Raw genomic sequence first — 15176 nt, 5'->3', positions numbered from 1 at the left:
AATTCAATTTCCAACTTCTTTTGTTGGACCTTCACATGCTATGAACAGTGATACTTGGACAACACATAGACACAAGGACATGAAATGCTGGTCTGTAACCACAATAAAAATTGACTGAGACATGAGGATATTGAATTGCTTTCTTATTTATGGTTCATCTTTGGCATTGGCATCCTTCAGTCTCGAAAGACCATGGTATCATGCTCTGGATTCCCAAGAGTATGAAGCCTGGTTAGGTTAGTGTTCTGCCGGCGTGTCCCAACCGCCCGTAATTACAGGGTAATTAGTCCAGAAAGACACACACCACACAATAGAAGGAAAACCAAAAATCTTTATCAACAGAAAAGCAGAAAAAAAATCCCTTTTTAAATGTCAAAGGGGTTTTCTGGTACACACAAGGCACAGGTTAAATGTAATCCAATTTCTCACCTAGTAACTGGGAAATTGAGTCCAAATTCCAATATAATGGCAGTCAGATGCGTCAGCCAATGGCAGAACTCTAAATCTCCCACTGAGGAGAAACCCAAATCCCAGCCTATCAGAAACGTTCCTGCTGCTAATGAGCGTTGCGGGACGTAACAGAGAGAGAATGGTCCAAAGTCACTCTGCTGGCATTCATGCCTAAGCTGGAAGTAAAATTCACAGTCTCTTGGTTTCTAGCCTGGTGCATTAACCACTAGACCAGTGATGGTGAATCTTTTTTTCCTCAGGTGCCAAAAGAGAATGTGCGTGCACTGTCGCGCAAGCACAAGTGCCCACACCCATAATTCAATGCCCGGGGAAGGTAAAAACAGCTTCCCACACTCCCTAAAGGCCCTCTGGAGGCTGGAAATGGCCTGTTTCCCAACTCCTGGTGGGCCCAGGAGGCTTGTATTTTGCCCTCCCCAGGCTCCAAAGGCTTCCCTGGAGCTGGGAGAGGGAAAAAACACCTTCCCCTGTCCCCTCAGAGGCTCTCTGGAAGCCACAAATGCCCTCCCAGAGTCTCTATGTGAGCCAAAAATCAGCTGGCCAGCACACTGGAGCTGAGCTAGGGCAATGGCTCATGGGTCAGCAGATATGGTTCCTGAAATGAATGAGACTCAGACAGGAGTACAAGATGGTTCCGTTTATTCAGCTCTCTCGAAAGTGACTTCAGCAAGGAACGCATCTGAGCTGTCAGTGTCAGAACAGCCCTTTTTATACCTTTAAGGCTCGCGCCTAAAAGAAACGGCCGTGCGTCTTAGCCAATCAGACGCGGCCAAGGTTTATTCATAGTTTTAACAGTATTTACAAGGCATTTTCTTTTACAGATTTTACATTGGTTATATACAGACTTAACACCCCTCCCTCATTAGTTGAGACAACTGTCACTCAGTGAGCCAAGTGACGTAGTCCTCCAATCGATTGGGCCGGCGTGACGTGCGCTCAGACCTGCGCAGATCATTACCGGCTGGTATGTCTATGGTGGAGGTTGGCTCGTCGTTGTCTCCTGTCCGCGGCTGGGCCCAAGTTGGGGCTCTGGCCTGCGGAGATAAGTATGCTGATGGTGCACCGTGCCCAGAAGAGGAGGAAGGCTCGGCGTCGCTGGAGGAGGCATCTGGCCGTGGTAAGTCCTTTTGTAATTCCAAAAGTTCGAGTTGCGAATTAATGTCTGCTTGGGGGGAAGAATTTCCGTTAGCGGCCGGCACTTCATTTGATGTTATGCGCCCCCTTAAATGATCGATGTGCCGCCTCCATGTGCGGCCATCTTCCAGTTGTACCACATAAGACTTTGGGGCTGTTTGTTGCAATATTTTTCCTTTCAGCCAACTCAACCCCCCATCAAAATTTCTAGCAAAAACAAGTTGCCCTAAGTACATATTTCTTTCAGGTGTTATACATGTTTCATTATTTACATTTTGAGTACAATAACGAGGGTGCAACCTGTCCAGGGGGGACCTTATTTTTCGACCCATTAAAATCTCTGCTGGGCTTTTATTTGTGATAGAATTTGGGGTGATATGCTGCATTAATAGAAACTGATCTAATTTGTGTTGTATTTCCCCTGGGCCTGCCCTGCGCAAGGCTTCTTTGGCCACACGTACATAACGTTCTGCAAGGCCATTAACCCATGGCGAGTAAGGGGATGTGAGTGCGTGTCTGACCCCCAAGTTGCTCAAAAAACACTCAAATTGTCTGGCAGTCAATTGTGGCCCGTTATCTGAAACTAGGATGTCTGGGCACCCATGTGTGGCAAACAAATGGTATAGTGCCTTGATGGTGGCACAAGTAGTAATGTTTTGCATAGCAATGATTTCCACCCATCTGGAGAATGCGTCTACCACAATTAGAAAGTTTTGGGTTCCAATAGGCCCTGCGAAGTCAATATGAATGCGGGACCATGGCCCAGTGGGTCTTTCCCATTCCAGAGGTGTTGTTTTCGGGGGATTGGGCCGTGACTCCTGGCAAGGGTCACAGTTTGCTACCCATTGCTCAATGTCCCTATCTAAACCTGGCCACCACAAATAGCCCCTGGCCAACCCTTTCATTCTGACAATGCCTGGGTGGCCTGCATGCAACATACTTAGTACCTTCTGTTTTAAGGTATTGGGAATGACCACCCTGTCACCCCATAACACGCATCCCTTCAAGTATGATAATTCCAACCTTTTAGATTTGAATTCTGACAGCCCAGTTTCCTCAGAGTCTCCCAACCATCCTTTTAGAATACAATTGATTACTTTTAACAATAGTAAATCCTTCTTGGTGTGCTCAGCCACCTCTTTGGCAGTGGTCAGGCAGTTTTCCTCAAGGTCAATTAGTAAGACATCCTCTGTGGGGGTTGGATCTGAGACTAACTCGGGCATGGGGCATCTACTTAACCCGTCAGCATGATTTATTGATTTTCCCCCCATATGTGTTAGATGGTATTGGTATCCTGACAGGAAAAGGGCCCATCTTATTAATCTGGGGGACATGAAGGGAGGAGTTGGTTTATTGGCAGCTAGAAGACCAAGCAGGGGTTTGTGATCTGTTATTAGTTCAAAACTCCTCCCACAGAGATAATAATGGAATTTCTTAACGCTAGAGACTAGGGCCAATGCCTCTTTGTCTAATTGGCTGTAGTTTCTCTCTGCCATGGACAATGTTTTAGAAAAGAAGGCGATGGGGGCCTCTGTATTGTTTGGCATTATGTGAGCTAATACCCCACCTACCCCATACGCCGAAGCATCGCACGTGAGCCTTATTGGCAAAGTTGAGCTATATTGAACCACTACGCTTTTAGAGGTCAATAACTGTTTTATTTTATGAAAAGCTTCGCGCTCCATTGTGCCCCAGGTCCAGGGAACTCCCTTCTGCAGCAGTCGGTGTAGTGGTTCTGCTGCCGTTGCCTTCTGTTTAAGGAAGACAGAATAAAAATTAAGGAGGCCCAGAAATGCTTGGAGTTCTGTCTTATTATTTGGCTCGGGTGCTTTGGTTATGGCCTCTAGTTTGTCTGCTGTGGGGTGTATTCCCTCACTGTCTATTCTATAGCCCAGAAATTCTATGCTACTTGCTCCCCACACACATTTGTCTGGTTTTACTTTTAACCCCTTAGCTTGCAGTCTAGCCAATACTTCTCTGATGCGCATGTTTAATTCTGCTTGGTTTTTTCCTGATATAAATATATCGTCAAAATATGGGGAGGTTCCTTTTATACCTGCCAATAATCGTTCCATGAAACTTTGGAAAATACCTGGGGCGGTACTGACCCCAAATTGCAGGCGGGTGCACCTAAAAGCACCCCTATGGGTTACTATGGTCTGGGCCAGGGATGTGGCCTCATCGACCGGAAGCTGTTGGTATGCCTGTGCCAGGTCGATTTTCGAAAATACTCTCCCTTCCCCCAAAGAATGAAGCAATTGTTGGACCACTGGGATCGGGTATGGATGGTGTTGAAGGGCCTTATTGATAGTGGCTTTGTAGTCTGCACAGACCCTTAAGGAGCCATCAGGTTTAACTGGAGTGACAATGGGGGTTTCCCATGGCGCTTGTTCTACAGGGACTAAGATGCCCTGGGCAATCAATTTGTCCAATTGGATGTCTAGTTTAGGCAATAGTGGTAGGGGTACCCTACGAGGCTTAAGTCTGACTGGGGGTACCTTGGGATCTAGAGAGAAGGAGATAGGGGCCCCATTATAGGTGCCCAAAGTAGGGCTGAAAACCTCAGGAAATTCTTGGATAAAGTTAGGAATATCAGGTTCAGCATTTACATGACAAAGACCCAGTATTTCAATTCCCAAAGGAGACATCCATGTTAACCCCAGGAGGGAGTGTTTGGCTCCCTCAACCACAATCAGAGGAAGAAAATATTCACGATTTTTAAATTTCACAGGCACATCTACTTTCCCCAAAACAGGTATGACATTACCTTGAAAATCCCTTATTATTAAAGTTGAGTTAACAAAATCAGTTTTAAGAAAATTTGGCATATACATTTTGAATTTGTCCCAAGGCATAATAGAATGCTTAGAGCCTGTATCTAATTCTAGGTTACAAGGTTTGTTATTTAAAAGTAGTGAGATGATAATCTTGTTCCCTCCTTTAGCAGTTGCGCAATTTACGTAAGTTTGTGCTTTACCTCGTGCGTAGTCACGGTTAGCGGTAGAGTCGTGTCTGCGATTGAAGCCTCTGGAAAATTTGTTGTCTCGCGGTTGTTGTGCCTGGTTGTTGAAACGTTGTTGGCGGGGTGTAGAGAAGGACTCCTCTGGAAGGGGCGCTCTGCAAGCCTCGGCGATGTGCCCGCGTCGATTGCAGCGGCGGCAAATGGCGTCCCTGAAGGGGCAACGCTGTCGTGGGTGATTTCCTCGGCAACCGGGGCATGGGTTGGAGGGGCGTTGGTATCTGGGTTGTCTGGCTTGCTCGGAAGGCAGCAGGAGACAGGTGTCGTCGTCCGTGGCAGCTGGGCTGAGGTCATCTGTGGTTTCGGCGCGGGAAACAGCAACGGAGATTTTGGAGACGGTGTCTTTCTTTTCATGTTCCTTGAGTTCTTTGGCGGCCGCGTCAGCTACTTCGGCTGTTTGAGCCAGCTTGATGACTGACTGAAGCGTTGGGTCGTCCTCTGTTAGGATTTTGTTCCGGACGGTCGCATTCTTCATCCCAAAGATTAGAGCGTCTGTGAGGCGAGCTTCTGGGCTGTCAAATTTGCACTTTGACAGCACCGTGCGAAGTCTCGTGGCGAATTGATTGATTGTCTCAGACTCACGCTGGGTCATCCTGGAAAATTGATGTCTGTAGACTACGGCAGGCTTCGTTGGTTTGAAGTGGTTTGCCAGTCTTGCTTGGAGGTCGTCCCACGGAACGGATTTAGCTGGAAGCGGGTCGGTAAGCGTTTGGACGAGGTCAAAAATCTCAGTCCCGCAATAGTTCAAGAAGATCGCCCGCTTCCTGTCGTCTTCAGCTTCTCCCATTCCTGCCGCTTCCAGGAAGATTTCAAATTTCGCCATGTAGGCGTCCCAAGACGACTTCTCGGGGTCGAAGTAGTCGGGAGCCCGGCCGATCTGGAGGTGATTCATGCTTGACTCGTGGATTCTTCGTTCTCTCGTCGCCAGTGAAATGAATGAGACTCAGACAGGAGTACAAGATGGTTCCGTTTATTCAGCTCTCTCGAAAGTGACTTCAGCAAGGAACGCATCTGAGCTGTCAGTGTCAGAACAGCCCTTTTTATACCTTTAAGGCTCGCGCCTAAAAGAAACGGCCGTGCGTCTTAGCCAATCAGACGCGGCCAAGGTTTATTCATAGTTTTAACAGTATTTACAAGGCATTTTCTTTTACAGATTTTACATTGGTTATATACAGACTTAACAGTTCCATGTGCCACCTGTGGCACCCATGCCATAGGTTCGCACTAGAGCACTGGTGTCAAACTCACCGCACCACATTGCCATCATGGTTATGACCTATAAAGCCCTTCATGGCACCAGACCAGATTATCTCAGGGACCGCCTTCTGCCGTACAAATCCCAGCGACCAGTTAGGTCCCACAGAGTGGGTCTTCTTCAGGTCCCATCAACTAAACAATGTCGCTTGGCGGGACCCAGGGGAAGAGCCTTCTCTGTGGTGGCCCTGGCCCTCTGGAACCATCTCCCCCCAGAGATTAGAATTGCCCCCACCCTCCTTGCCTTTCGTAAGCTTCTTAAAACCCACCTCTGCTGCCAGGCATGGGGGAACTGAGCTACTCTTTCCCCCTAGGCCTTTACAATTTTATGCATGGTATGTCTGTATGTATGTTTGGTTTTATAATAACGGTTTTTAACTGTTTTAATATTGGATTGTTTATATGCTGTTTTTATTACTGTTGTTAGCCGCCCCGAGTCTACGGAGAGGGGCGGCATACAAATCCAATAAATAAATAAATAAATAAGTGAGTGAGTGAGTGAGTGAGTGAGTGAGTGAGTGAGTGAGTGAATGAATAAGTAAGTAAGTAAGTAAGTAAGTAAGTAAGTAAGTAAATAAATAAGTAAATAAGTAAGTAAATAAGTAGATAGATAGATAGATAGATAGATAGATAGATAGATAGATAGATAGATAGATAGATAGATAGATAGATAGATACTGTAGATAGATAGATAGATAAATAAATGTGACGTATTTTGACTTTTTTTCTCTTGGCGGAACTGGGGCGGGCATGGCCTGTGTGTGACGCCTCCAGGCCCGTGAAGCCCATTTCAACACCTCTGCAACTACAGTAGGTCAAACTGTCAATCAAAAACTTAAAACCACAGGAGGGCAGGGAGGTATGGGAATCCTGTGAGCCACAAAACACTTTTGGGATCAGAGCACCACTGATCTTTCTCATCACGGCTGTTGGAGAAGGAATTGCAGAAGATTCAACACTTAAATTGATTATGTTTCTGGCTGCTTGGGTTATCAGAAGTGGAGATAGGAAATAAAAGACATGGGTTTTTGTCTCTCCTTTGTCTCGCTTTTCTTTCCCTTGACTAGAAGATTGATATTCTTAGAAGCTTCTTTTCAGCTCTCGACTTAAAAAAACCCTTGCTTCTTCTACTTTGCTCCATCCTGAGGACAAAGGAGATGCTAATTTGAAACTCCAACACATAACTCCCATAATAGATTTTATTTTATTACGGACTTTTAGTACCCATTTCTAGATACTCTGAATACCACGATCTGGAAGTCCTAAATTCTTTTGAAATCTCTTCCTGCCATCTAGTGGACAAAGCAGTTCAGAAATAGATACACAAAGATTTTCTCTTAGTTTTCAGAGGCACCAATAAGTGCAAAAAGAAATTTTAGAGCTGTGTGCACTTCTGAGGCTACTCACTCTCGTCCTACAGGTTTCATTTAGTTATTTCATTTGCATTTATTACCTTGTTGCAATACAAATCGATTATCTTAAAAGTGGTTTTTTTTAAATGTCTACTTTTGGAGCCGGTGGATTTCAGAAAACATGCCTGCACATCAGTACAAATATATAATGTATTCATTACAACCGCTTCCATCCATCACCCGATTCATCCATCCATCCTTTTCTTCAAATGTTTTTCTTTTTATTTGATTCCTATGAAAGCAGCCCTTTCAATAGGTTGTGCTGTGAGCGAGCACAAAACCATCCAGTGAGAATGGAATGGAATGGAACGGAATAGAATAGAATAGAATAATTTATTGGCCAAGTGTGATTGGATACACAAGGAATTTGTCTCACATATCTTTCAGTATGTAAACACTGAGTTTGTTTGTTGAATGTACATACTGTATGTTTAAGTACATGACTAGGGGTAGCTAATAATGCTTAAAAACATAATAAAAGCAAAATAACAAAACAATAAATAATATAAATGTAACCTTAAGGGGAAACAACCCTGTCCTATTGTCCTCTTTTACCATTACTTTTTACTTATGTTTATACAAACTACTACTATCCTATCCATGTTTGACAAACAAATAAACAAATAAACAAATAAACAAATAAGCAAACAATCAAATAAGCAAATAATCAAATAAATAATCAAATAAATGAATAAATAAATAAAATAAAACCCAGGCCAATTAATATAAACATATAATACTTTTTTCTAATAATTTGTTCCCAAGGCAATGCTCACCATATGGGGAAACTATATTTGTCCACACTTAATGACCACAATAAAAATTAGTCCCGTGATGTGATGACTCACTTATAATGACTGCATCATTAATGACCATAGAGGCTAAGTGTGGTTGAGAACTGTAGATTTTAGTTTACTGTATGATGGAATTCCATCCCATGAGATTTGTTTGCTCTCAGAGCAGGGGTGGGCAGCAGGCAGGACGGGGTGGAATGCAGTTCCACAGGCAGAAATGAAGATGCGTGCGCATCTCCAGCTGATCGGCGGCTGTCACTTCCTGGATTACTGGTCTCAGCTCTGCTCTCCTTTTTTCCCCTGCTGCTGCAGTTGCATCTGCGCTTTTTGCTTTTTTCCTCCTTCCTCCTTCCTGGCCTCGGACGAGCTTCCCTCTCTCCTGCCCGGCTCCCCTCCAGCCTCACACGGCCACCTCCCGCCTGAGGTGCAAGCAGAAGGCATGGGTGGAAGCGGCGCTGGCAGCATTTACACTTCTGGCAGCACCCGTTCACCTAGCTACCCAGCCTGAGGTGGGAGGGTGACCCAGGAAGGAGATCGCGGGAAATGTGAAGCAAATTGTCACACCAGCGAGCGACACTGGTAAGGTTGTAAATTGAGGACTTAACAGTTCACTTGAACGATGATGGTTGTTCAAGCCACTCCCACCTTATCACATGGCTGGCAAGCCACTCCTACCCAGTCATATGACCAGTAAGCCACACCCACAAAGTTAGTCACACCCACAAAGTAAGCCATACTCACAGTGTGGCAGTAAAAATTATTATTATTATTATTATTATTATTATTATTATTATTATTATTATTATTATTTATTAGATTTGTATGCCACTCCTCTCCGTAGACTCGGGGCGGCTCACAGCAATGATAAAAACAATATACAATGACAAATCTAATAGTTAGAATCTAAAATAACAATAATACCAGTGTTCCCTCTAATTTTTTTGGGGGGGAGGCGGAAAAGTATAGTGTCTGAGCAGCAGTCCCTTCGGGACTGGGCGGCACAGAAATATTAAATAAATAAATAAATAAACAAACAAACAAACAAAAAACCCACCCTGTTTTGCCTGAGAGAATTTCAAAATAAAATACTGTACTGTGTGTCTATAACAGTGAGCTCATAATAGGGCAACTCTATCAATATCAAAATGCCACTTAAATAGTTGAGCTAGTTTCAAACTAGATTTTGATTTTCTTTCTCTCTTCCTTACTCCCATTCTTTTTCTTTCTCTTTTCCTTCCTCTCTTTTTTCTATTTCTCTCTCTTCCCCTCTTCCTCTCTCTCTCCTTCCCTCTCACTCTTTCCCTCTCGGCTTCTGGGCAGGTTTGGAAAACTCTGAGTTGATGATGATTTTTAAGTGAGCGATTGCTCACTGCTCAGCTTAGAGGGAACTATGAATAATACATTTTAAAAGTCTAAAAAACAAGAAACCCCAATATATAAAAAACATACATACAATCATATCATACACACAAAAAACTACATAGGCAGGGGGAGATGTTTCAGTTCCCCCATGCTTGACGACAGAGGTGGGTTTTAAGCAGTTTACGAAAGGCAAGGAGGGTGGGGGCAGTTCTAATCTCTGGAGGGAGCTGACTCCAGAGGGTCGGAGCCGCCACAGAGAAGGCTCTTCCTCTGGGTCCCGCCAAATGACATTGTTTAGTTGACGGGACCCGGAAGAGACCAACTCTGTGGGACCTAACCGGTCGCTGGGATTCGTGCGGCAGAAGGCGGTCTCGTAGATAACCTGGTCCGGTGCCATGAAGGGCTTTATGTTGGCTGCCCATTACTGTCTCAGGGTATCATAAAAGTAAAATTGTTGAATCATGACTACCTCTAGGGGTCAGTGCTCATCTTCAAGGAAGCAAGTATTGTCTGAAGACATTTCCACGGTCATATGACCAGCATGGCTAGCAGAATGCTGTTACCTTCCCATCAAACTGGTTTCTATTTATCTACCGGCATTGTTGGCGCAGTGGTGAGAATGCAGGCTGACTTCTTTTGCCTGTCATCTGCCTGCAATTGGGCAGTTTGAATCTCACCAGGCTCAAGGTTGATTTAGCCTTCCATCCTTCCTAGATGGGTAAAATGAGGAGCCAGATTGTTGGGGGCAATAGGCTGTCTCTGTAAAACCACTTAGAGAGGATTGAAAAGCACTGTGAAACACAGTGATGAGCTACCAAATTTTTTACTATCACACTGTGGGCGTGGCTTATGCATTTTGTTTCAACATCTTTCAGTGCAAATTGGGTGCTCTGGGGTGGAGCTCCAAATTTTGCTACCGGAACTGCGTTCCTGACCATTCCCGTAGGAGCCCATCACTGGTGAAGTGGTATATAAGTCTAGGTCCTACTGCTATTGTTATTTGCATGCTTTTGAACTGCTAGGTTGGCTAGTAATGGAACTCACTCCATTGCATGATACTTGGATCTGGAACTGGTTGGCAAGCCCAGCATCTTAACCACTTAGGTGTCAGTCAACTTGTTGGGAATTATCAGGAAGTGTTGTGGTAGCATGACAGAGAGGAAAGGAAAAAAATGAGAGATAACGCAGAAGGGAAAACTTGATAACTTGAAATATGTTTATTGTTCTGTATCGCCCTTTCTTTTTGTATCCCTATTCCCCCCCTTTTTTTTCCTTTTTCTTTTTCCTTTTTTTTCTTCTCTTAAAAAATCAATAAACTATATTTTAATAACACTTTTTTCTGATGGTACCAATAGCAAAAAAAACAAATTGCACTTGATTATTTATTCATTCATTCATTAGATTTGTATGCCGCCCCTCTCCGTAGACTCGGGGCGGCTCACAACAACAATAAAACAATTCAAGACAAATCTAATAATTTAAAAACATTTTAAAAAACCCGTTATTAAAGCAGACATACACACAAGCATACCATGTATTGTATAGGCCCGGTGGAGATGTCTCAGTTCCCCCATGCCTGACGGCAAAGGTCGGTTTTAAGGAGTTTACAAAAGGCAAGGAGAGTGGGGGCAGTTCTAATCTCAGGGGGGAGCTGGTTCCAGAGGGTCGGGGCCACCACAGAGAAGGCTCTTCCCCTCGGACCCGCCAAACAACATTGTTTAGTCGACGGGACCCGGAGAAGGCCAACTCTGTGGGACCTAATCGGTTGCTGGGATTCGCGCGGCAGAAGGCGGTCCCAGAGATATTCTGGTCCAATGCCATGGAGGCCTAATAAGAAACCAGACCTTTGTAAGTGGATTTTATTGCTTTTCAGAAGGATGGACTCATCAAAATTGCTCACCACTACAATTCTGCCACAGAAGTTAAATCTGAATAAATTTCAGCTAGGAAAATGTCTTCTCTCATACAAGAGAAATACTCAGCAAATAATGACAAGCACACCCTTGAATGTTTAGAAAAGACACGTTAATGGTTTTGTCACTCAAATTTTGTACCTATTTCATAGAAAGGAAGAAGGGGAAGGAATATTTCTTTATGGTGGAATTATCTGAAGAAAAATAATTAAAACCTACAGCACTAGGTGGCAGCAGAGATGACATTTTCATCAACCCAGACTTTAATGAATTTTTTTAATTGCATGTCCTTTTAAAACATGTGTAGGAAGCAAAATCATGCAAAAGGATGTGTGTGCTGTGCACCAGTATCAAGATAAGAGGATGGACCCAGCCCTGTTCTACGCTAGGGTCTGCATACAAGATACTGGACTTTTATTATTATTATTATTATTATTATTATTATTATTATTATTATTATTATTATTATTATTAGGAAAAAAGTTTTATTTACAAATGTATAATACATTCAGAAGAATATATTTATTTGTATTTATTTATTTTGTCCAATACACAATAATACACAATGAAGGTAATAGAGGACACCTTCGAGGAAATAGAATTAGAGAAAGAATACAAGAGACACAAACACAAACCACATACTTCAACTTAGTGCAAGATTAAGGAATCAAGAGCACCTAGATTTGCTGACTCCAGATCCTATAATGGCGAGGAGGGTGGGGGAAATTCTGATCTCCGGGGGGAGCTGGTTCTAGAGGGCCGGGGCCGCCACAGAGAAGGCTCTTCCCCTGGGTCCCACCAAACGACATGGTTTAGTCGACAGGACCTGGAGAAGGCCAACTCTGTGGGACCTAATCGTCCGCTGGGGATTTGTGCGGCAGAGGCGGTCTCGGAGGTATTCTGGTCCGATGCCATGAAGGGTTTTATAGGTCATAACCAACACTTTGAATTGTGAATGGAAATTGATCAGCAGCCATTGCAGGCCGCGGAGTGTTGATGAGACATGGGAGAGGGGCGGCATACAAATCCAATTAATAATAATAATAATAATAATAATAATAATAATAATAATAATATCTGGGGAGGCTTCCCTCAACCCTCCAGAGTGCGAAAAACAGCACAACGGCAAACTGGAAGTGCGTTTTCCTGAACTTCAAGTTTGTCCGTTGGGTTATTATTATTTTTTTGCCTCCATGGCTTCGGGGCGAAATGGCCTTTCCCAAGGCCAAAAATCAAAGGGCCAGTGTGCACATGCACGCTGGAGCTGACCCATGGCAAAGTCTTGCATGCCCTCCCACATGGATCTGCATGCTCCCGTCGCGTGCATGCCATAGGTTCACCATCACAGCCTTACAACATCCTGAGAGAGAATGACTGGCTCAAGGTGACCTAGCATTTGAGTATTGCCCACAAGATCATATGCTGCAACATCCTACCGGTCAATGACTACTTCAGTTTCCACCGCAACAACACAAGAGCACGCAACAGATTCAAACTTAATATGAACCGCTCCAAACTTGACTGTAAAAAATATGATTTCAACAATCGAGTTATCGAAGCGTGGAACTCATTACACAGGACTCAATTGTGTCAACCCCTAACCCCCAACATTTCTCCCTTAGACTATCCACGATTGACCTCTCCAGGTTCCTAAGAGGCCAGTAAGGGGCGTACATAAGTGCACTGGTGTGCCTTTCGTCCCCTGTCCAATTGTCTTTGCTTCCTTCTCACTTACCATATATATTTTCTTTCTTTCATATATCCTCTCCTCTAAGTTCACTTTTACCCTTATATATATTGCTACATGTCTATTTTTTCTTCCTATGTATTTGTGTATTGAACAAATGAATAAATAAAATAAATAAATAAATAGTAGACTTCATCCTAAAGCACAATTAAGTCTCCCAGGTTCTAGCCTGGTACCTTAAAGGCTAAACCATACTGGCTGTTCGGTCATATGGCATAAAAATAGCTTACTAAGAGTTTGAAACTGCAAACTCAAGAGTTTATGTTCTGGAGAACTTTGTCCCTTGTAGATCTCATGACTGCTACTCAAGGCTTGCTGAACACACAAATTTAAGGCTAAGCATACCCTGTTGTTTCGGTCATGGGTTTGGATGGCTTGTCACAAAGAGTCATGCTGCTTTTCCTGTAAAGACTAGGTAGTCCTTGATTTACAACCACAATTGAGCCCAATGTTTCTGTTGCTAAGTGAAGCAGTCACATGGGTTTTGCCCCATTTTACCACCTAACCTGGTTGTTAAGTGAATCTGGCTTCCCCATTGCAAAAGATGGTTAGAAACATAGAAGATTGATGGCAGAAAAAGACCTCACAATCCATCTAGTCTGCCCTTATACTATTTCCTGTATTTTATCTTAGGATAGAGATATGTTTATCCCAGGCATGTTTAAATTCAGTTACTGTGGATTTACCAACCACGTCTGCTGGAGGTTTGTTCCAATCATCTACTACTCTTTCAGTAAAATAATATTTTCTCACGTTGCTTCTGATCTTTCCCCCAACTAAGCTCAGATTGTGCCCCCTTGTTCTTGTGTTCACTTTCCTATTAAAAACACTTCCCTCCCGAACCTTATTTAATAATAATAATTAATAATAATTTATTAGATGTATGCCACCTCTCTCCGAGGAATCAGAGCAGCTCCCAACAAAAACAATACATAGTATACAAATCCAATGATTAAAAAATAATTTAAAACCCTTATAAAAAGTAATCATACAGCCAAACAAACCATACATAAATCATAATAGCTAAGGAGTATATTAATTTCCTTATGCCTGATGGCATAGTTGGGTTTTCCAGTGTTTACGAAAGGCAAGGAGGGTGAGGGCAGTCATAATCTCTATGGGGAGTTGGTTCCAGAAGGCCGGGGCTGCCACAGAGAAGGCTCTTCTCCTGGGTCCCGCCAGACAGCATTGTTTTGTCGACGGGACCCGGAGAAGGCCAACTTTGTGGGACCTAATCAGTCGCTGGGATTCGTGCAGCAGAAGGCGGTCCCGGAGGTATTCTGGTCCAATGCCATGAAGGGCTTTATAGGTCATAACCAACACTTTGAATTGTTACCGAAAACTGATCAGCAGCCAGTGCAGGCCGCAGAGTGTTGAGGAGACATGGGCATATATGGGAAAGCCCATGATTGCTCTCGCGGACGCATTCTGCACGATCTGAAGTTTCTGAACACTTTTCAAAGGTAGCCCCATGTAGCCCCATTTAACCCTTTAGCATATTTAAATGTTTCAATCATGTCCCCCCTTTTCCTTCTGTCCTCCAGACTATATAGATTGAGTTCATAAAGTCTTTCCTGATAACTTTTGTGCTTAAGACCTACCACCATTTTTGTAGCCCGTCTTTGGACACGTTCAATTTTATCAATATCTTTTTGTAGGTGAGGTCTCCAGAACTGAACACAGCATTCCAAAGGTGGTCTCACCAGCGCTCTAGACAGCGGGGTCACAATCTCCCTCTTCCTGCTTGTTATACCTCTAGCTATGCAGCCAAGCATTCTTCTTGCTTTCCCTACCGCCTGATCGCACTGTTCACCCATTTGGAGACTGTCAGAAATCACTACCCCATTACATGACCCCGGGCCACTGCAACAGTTGTAAACACAAGTCGGTTGCCAAGCCTCTTAAGTTTTGATGCATGGGGATGATGCTATTGTTGAAAATGTGAAAAATAGTCATAAGTTTATTCAGTGACTTTGTAACTTCAACCAGTCAGCAGTCACTCAATGAACTGTTGTAAGGTGGTGGTGGGGGCTTAAAAAAAGAGGCAATTGGATTTTTTTTTTTCTTTGAAGG

At 43.6% G+C, this 15176-nt stretch overlaps 1 protein-coding gene across 3 annotated transcripts in view; it reads left to right on the top strand.

Moving 5' to 3' along the window:
* The window catches only part of LOC139166307 (macrophage metalloelastase-like), a 19794-nt gene extending 19669 nt beyond the window's left edge, over nt 1-125 (top strand). For all 3 annotated transcript variants that reach the window (XR_011558934.1, XM_070749671.1, XM_070749672.1), the window contains one exon: nt 1-125. This exon is cut by the window's left edge. The gene's annotated coding sequence lies outside the window, so the exon portion shown is untranslated.
* The last annotated feature ends 15051 nt before the right edge of the window (nt 126-15176 follow it).

This window comes from Erythrolamprus reginae, chromosome 4 (genome assembly GCF_031021105.1).
Source record: "Erythrolamprus reginae isolate rEryReg1 chromosome 4, rEryReg1.hap1, whole genome shotgun sequence".
In the NCBI taxonomy this organism is placed as follows: Eukaryota; Metazoa; Chordata; class Lepidosauria; order Squamata; family Dipsadidae; genus Erythrolamprus; species Erythrolamprus reginae.
This window is presented reverse-complemented; position numbering and strand designations above follow the sequence as displayed.